This window comes from Puma concolor, chromosome C2 (assembly GCF_028749965.1).
Source record: "Puma concolor isolate L17-30 chromosome C2, mPumCon1.1.hap2, whole genome shotgun sequence".
Classification (NCBI taxonomy): Eukaryota; Metazoa; Chordata; class Mammalia; order Carnivora; family Felidae; genus Puma; species Puma concolor.
The window spans coordinates 102340388-102347701 of record NC_141675.1 but is presented as its reverse complement, the minus strand read 5'-3'; positions in this window follow the sequence as shown (position 1 = coordinate 102347701).

The window sequence follows — 7314 nt, the reverse complement described above, 5'->3', positions numbered from 1 at the left end:
TCTGTGTGTGTCTCTCTGTCTCTATCTTTCTCTCTCTCATTGTTTAGAATGGATAATTTTTATTCCTCTAATTTCATGTTCACTAACTCTACTGACTTCTTCCTTTCTCATCTACATTCTATTAAGCCCCTCTGGTGATTTTTTTTAATTTCCATTATTGTATATTTCTGCTTTAAAATTTTTCTCTGATTTTTTTATTAGTTTCTATGTCTTTGCTTCTATATATCTATTCCTTTCAAGAGTGTTTTGCCTTACTTCGTGGAGCATGATTATAATGGCTGCTTCAGAGATTATTCTGATAATTTCAACACTTTGGTCATCTTGTGGTTGGTGTCTGTTGTTTTCCTTTACCCTTAATAGTTGTTCAGATTTTCCTACTTCTTTGTATGCTGAGTAGTTTGGGGTTGTATCCTGGGCATTTTGAATACTATATTATGAAACTCTGGATTCTATTTAAATCTTCTGCACACCATGCCAATTCACTTAACCCACATGAAACTCCTTTGAGGTATTATTATCCACATTTTACAAATAAGAAAAAAGCTATGAGCAAAGAGAATAAATGACTTCTCAGTGGTCAGAAAGCCCATAAGTGACAGATCAGTGATTCAAACTATGAGAGCTTGACTCTAAAGTCAGTAACTATTTTGAACACAACAGACCATATCTCAAGGCAGACCTTATGTAGCCCTCACCAACACTTTATTCATGTGTGGCTTAGTCCTAGGCTTACCGTCAACCTCTCTTTCCCTTGTTTCCTCCAGCATATGCATACCTCGAAACCTGGCCTGTCCACATCAGTTGAGGTGGACATCCTTCGCCATACTTCCACCACTCAGGGCTTCACAACCATACCCAGCACTTTCTTCCACATACCATTAGCCTTCACCTCTAAGGATTAGCCTACCCCCCTCCCACCATTACCAGCCCTGCTATTAAAGATCCTTTGTATATTTAGGTCTTACCAATTAAGAATAGGATATAGTGAACTGGGAGCAAATAGCCAGTTGGAAGGGAATAATAACATGTAGCAATAAAGAAGTTACAGCACCTTAAATATAATGCCTTTCATTCTTCAATACTATTTCTCTTGACTTAAATATCTGTATATGTATAACCTTTTTATGTCATTAACAAAAAGCTATGATTCTTTTCCCCTACCCCCAAAGTCCAAAAAAGATGTAACAGCTTAAAATGAAACGATTAATAGAATTCCCAATCCTAATAATTTGGTTGTTTCAAAAACTAATACCTGTATAATATAAGTCAGTTTGAAATATTTCTTAGAATAATTATGAAAAAAATAAAATGTGAAACAAATCCAGAAGCAAAATCGTTTTTAAACTGTTTCATATGGATCATAGACTCTAGATGAACTCTGACATTTTTAAAGGTATAAATGCTCTACTATTCAAGTGCCATGGTCTCCTATCTTATTGTACGTATGCTATATGCTACAATAGTTCTCAGATTTTTGTGTACATAAGAATCACATCTGGGGAGTGGGGCAGAGAATGATGTTAAAAATACTGGTTCCTGAGGCCTAGCCTCAAGAATTTTTGAGGATGGATCCCAGGCAAAAATATTTTGAAGGGGCTTCTCCAATGATTCTGATGGCCACAAAGTTTAAGAAACACTGATATATATCTGGCTTTCAGGACTGAAAGATACAGGAATAGGTAGACACTAAAAATTTTTCAGGTAACTAGTCTTGATAACATCTCTACTCCAAAATTAGCTCATATTGACCTTCGTGCTGATGTCTTTCTTAATATTATACTACTTAAATATATCTTTGGAGAAAAGTCTAATATTGGCTCCCCAATATAAAAATGTGCTTTGGGGTTTTTTTTTGTGGTTTTTTTGCACATAGCAAATAAAGGTGTAATTATGACTTAAAGAGTCTGGCCCTCTCTGATATAGATAAATGTACTACTCCATTCTATTTATTCATTTATTTATTTGCTGTGTAATTTACAACTTTTCTTGTCAATTTATTTCCTGATGTGTGGGTGTTTATATATATATATATATTTGAATATACAAGGCATTTTAAAAGCTTGGCAGCTAGACAATTAAAAAGTTTTTCTTTACATGTAGCCTTTTGGCGTTTTACGTATCATCTGCTAAACCTCAACAAGCAAGTAACAACAAATAAAATGATGTTGAAATCACTGGAAAAATGCTAAAATATTTCATGAGCATTTGCTTCAAAAACATCTTTAATAGCTCCGTTAATACTTGTCAATCACCATGTGTTCTTGATCTTGCTTATTTAAATATAATTTCTAGTTCCTTGTTGAAGTCTTTTTCTAGTACCATTAGTATCTTCTACATAACTGCACATTTTCCATATTAAAATCAAAATTGCTTTCCATTTGATTTGTCTTCATATCCCTTCAGTTGCTAAAGTTACTACTACAATTCACAAAATATTCAAATTCCAAACTTTCCTGTCATTTGTTGAATCAAAACACTCACCTGAATGCTTTCTGGGTAATTTTATTGTATGTTTATTTCTGCAAGACAAACCATTTCAGAATGCCTAACAATAAATTACCACCTGTCTAAAGAAGTCATGCTGTTTGAAGGGTTCTTCTAAGCTTAACGCCTTAAAGTAAAATGTAACAGGTTCATTTAACATTTCTTCAGAAAGAAGGGCTTATACAATGCAAAACTAAGCTGTTTTTATGGTGCACGTCATATTAGGATCTCAAGACATGTTACAATGAATTTTCTGAAACCAATGGTAGTCATCCAAAACCAGAAATGAAACCTAGCATATAAAGAGAATTAAGGGGCGCCTGGGTGGCGCAGTCGGTTAAGCGTCCGACTTCAGCCAGGTCACGATCTCGCGGTCCGTGAGTTCGAGCCCCGCGTCAGGCTCTGGACTGATGGCTCGGAGCCTGGAGCCTGTTTCCGATTCTGTGTCTCCCTCTCTCTCTGCCCCTCCCCTGGTCATGCTCTGTCTCTCTCTGTCCCAAAAATAAATAAAAACGTTGAAAAAAAAAAATAAAGAGAATTAAACTGGAAGAAGGAAGACAGAGTATCAAGCTTCAGAATAATGCCTTTCAGAACAATGCTTCCTAACACAGTATTAGGTGCCTTCAGTCAGTTCCGGGTCATAGGTTAAAGAACTTGTGGAGCCCATAGAAAATGTCCAGTTCTCAACCCCATGGATTGTCCTCACTCCAAGGAGATGAAATAAAAGCTACAAGTTTGTTTTCAAATTCTGCCTAGTGTCAAGGAAAGTAAACCCAGCTGTAGAAATGGTCACATGATTTCTATGCCCTGGCAGCATTAGAAGGTATTGAAACTGAGGTGCTGTGATCAAGGCAATGCTTTTAATCCTGCACGTGAAGTTGTCTAATCTCAATAAGTTATCAGATACTAACCAGTGAATGGCAAGAAGGCTTAAATGACATTGACATTCATATGATCCTACTCCTAGGGCTCTGCCTCAATTCTCCTAGGTAAAGGAACCCGCGGCCCCATTCATGGAAGGGCCCAGGTAAGGAGAGAAAAATATTGCTTTCATTCTGTGTTCTCAGTTCTTTAGGTCTAGTATTTTCCATTCTAATCGAACTACCAAAGATTCCCTATCCTGACAATCAGGCATAAGGTACACATAGTTGAAATAAATGCATCATCATTTAGCTACTCCTGATTCTTTAACAGAAGGCTAAATTATTAAACAAAAGAAAATTACTGAAGCATAGGGGATCAGTTAAAATAATATAATTGTGGAAAATGAATGATGGAGGACCACCATTATCCTCTCCTTTGCCAGTGCAGATTCAGTTGGCCCGATTAACATTCCATAAGGAAAAGAACTGCCATGTTCAATCCTAACTGGGCTTTTCCAGTCTCCTTTGGATGGACGGAAGCAAGCTGATAGTAACAAATATATTTTGAAGAAGAAAATTTATTGTTTATGATCTCTCTTTCCCACTCCAAATCCTAAACAGACAAAGGCTATGGCTTTGGGGGGAGTGATCACTGGTGTGATACTGCTTCCTCATACAAATCAGTTGCAGTTCATTTGTGAATAAAACAGATGCGGGCAGAGACTATGAAGTTACCTGGGCCAGCTGGTATATATTTTAGCAAAATGATTTTCCTGGGTTTTCATGCAAAGTCCTAAAGTAGATAATTTTTAAAACCATTTAAATGTGTCTCTTCTGGCAGACAGGTCAAAGCTGCTGACATTTGATTTGCTGAATACTGTTCTCAGCTGAACTTGAGTCTGCCTTGAAGGAAACTGCAGTCATTATTTATATTTCACCTGTGAGAGCTAAATAAATATTTACTAACAAAGAATGTTGATACATACTTCAGATATAGATTTCCCTACGATTTTCCTGTCTACTTTCAATTTGGTGGGTAAGATGTTTCTGAGCCTCTAGTCATAATGGAAAATTTTACTCAGGCAGAGAAAAATTAGATTTAGCTATGCACATTCTATACTATATCAAAGGAGCCATTGCCGAAGGTCCATGGTTATTCAGAATATCCCCTTCTACTGGCATCGACAGGACAAAGTGAAGATTCCTTTTATTTTTTTTTTTAATTGTTGACAGTCAGCTCTTCATGCTAAATTACTTCAATCAGCTAATGCCCCCATTCACTTCTTTGTCCTATTTATATTGTTTGTAACTTTCTTCAAAGACAAGTATCGTGACACCTCTTACATGCAATTAGAACCATCTTTTCCAAATTTCCACAAAAATATCTCCTCCCTTTGAATATGCTTCTTCCAGAAAATATTTCTGCATACCAGAATAGGCTTGTCACTTTGGGGAACTTCAGAGGTACTTGAATTAGCATTGCTCTAAATACAGATTGGATTTTCCAAGAGGGTCACAAGCTCTCCCACTGCACACAATACACTGTGATATTGACACTCCTTGCCCTGGGGCAGGAAAGGGTCCACATTTCTTCCCCTTGGGTTTGGGTGGCCTGTGACTACAGCAGAATTGACACTATGTGCTTTCTGAGACAAGATCATAAAACCTAGCTTCTACCAGGTTTTCTAGGAAGCTCACTCTTGGAACACAGCCACCATGCTGTGAATGGTTTATAGTCGATGAAAAGGCCCCATGTGGAAAGGACCTGCGTCCCCTTGCACACAGCATGACTGAGCAACCAGATGACAGTCAGTACTAACTTGTCAATTATGTGAATGTGCCATCTTGAATGAAACCTTCAGTCAAAAATAGAGCTGTCCCAGCTATGCTGCATGGAATACAGATGAGCCTTCCCTGCCAAACCCCAACCAAACTGCAGATCCATGAGCTAAATGAATGGTTGTCATTGTTTTAGGCTACTAAGTTTTCAGGGAGACTGTTAGGCAGCACTTACCCAAAATGAATAAAGCACTATAGTAACTGCGATATATTTGTGTATTTGTGCCTGTATGTGTGTGTGTGTGTGTGTGCACACATGCACGTTTCAAAGCAGAGTACTGAGGCTGCTCAATGAGGGAATACATTGCTTCTCAATCACTGAATATAGAGTTCTGAATCTACCTTTTTAAAATCAGCCTAATGCTGATCCCATGCCTCATCCTACTTAACTGATGAAAACTTCGTATTCAGTCCTCCTCCTATGTGCCATGATCTGAAAGATGTCTGCAGTGTCAAAGCACTGCCAAAGCCAGAAGAGAATGAAACAAAATGTTTCCGTGAATGGTACATTTCATTTTACTTGTACAGAAATTCTGTTCTTCACTGAATTGTTGACTCATTTACTTGACATTTACTGAGAAGTTATTATGTGCTTATTGTACTTGGCCCTGTGCTAGAACTGGACATAAAAGATGAATTGGACTCCTTCACAATCAGCTGCTAAGAAACTTGCCCTGTAGTCACGTAATAAGTTGGTTCTGTCAATGGATATAATCGCTGTCCTACCACAAAGAATCTCATTGGGTATGGTAATCCCACTATCTCTCAGCCTTGCTCAGGATATTTAGAGAGGCTGGAAGCCCCTACACATAGGGTCAGACTCCTCAGGTGCCTCATACAGTCTTCCCGTTTGAGACCTTACGACCTCTTCCCACACAAATCAGTATTTCAGAAAAGTGTCCAGCCTACCTGATGATGACAGATGCACATCTGTTGTACTTGCACTCCATGTGTCAAGTTCTAGCCTAGGTTCCCTAAATGTGTCATCACCTTCCTTGATTCTCACCGAAGCCCTATGTGGTAGCTGTAACTCCTCCTACTTCTCAGATGAGCAAACCGGGACACAAAGAAAGTAATTTGTTTGAGGCACGAAGTTATGAAGTAGTAAAGCCAAGAACTGAACCCAGACACTGTCTGCAGAAATATTCTTAAATGCCAGGATGTACGGCTCTGTTGCCCTAAGAACAGCTAAGCATTTAGAAGTTCCTAGCAAATTTATTATGTTCAACTTTTGTGTTTAATTTTTGACTAAGGTAGAATGTGAGACCATAAGTCAGATCAGGACTTTCTACATTCTTTATAGTACAAAATAGTGTGTGTTTTCACATAAGGGTTTCTTTGCAGTTGTTCCTTTAATTCTATCCACAATTCTTACAAAAATATATTATTTGTAAGCAAGTGGTAAAAAAAAAAAAAAAAAAAAAAAAAGGCAATCATCTACCCCAGATACATAGTGGAAGGCAGTGAACCAAACAGCATATTCTTAAAGATCATTACTGAATCTGAGCCGATGCCCATGCACATCTCTGTTCCTATACTTTTTCCTTTTGGAGTTCGCTAACTTGGGCAATGTTATCTGCTTAGAGAGGATCAAGAATTTGCAATGGCTCCCTTTCAACTATGAATCAAAGCCAAGTACAAAATACAAATATCGAGTTCAACTGACCCCAGCTTATTTCTCACTACTCCCCACATCATATAACCTAATATTGCCACATCTGTACCTTTCTTCATAATATTCTTCATCGGAATCATCTGATTTTAGTCCTTCAATGCTGTCCACCATTTTCCCTTGGAGGGGATCTCCCCCCAGAACACTAGATGGCCAACACCCTACAGGCCTTTCTGCTGTTCAGATAAAGTCCTACCCCCACTCTTTATTCTTTCCCTTATGATTGTCTCTGCACCATCTCTGCCTGTATTCGGCACCTAACTTTCTATCTCTGTCTTCTGTTCCTGACCCTTCTCTTGAACTGGTACCCTTGGGCACAAGGACTCATCCATAAGGGCTGCAGCATTTCTGTCAACTTTCTATTGGATCTGGTTACTCTTGTGCTCTGGCTCTGTCCAGTCTCCAGGACTCCATCCAGTAAAACAACTTTAACCTGTTTGACCACGGGATTGGACA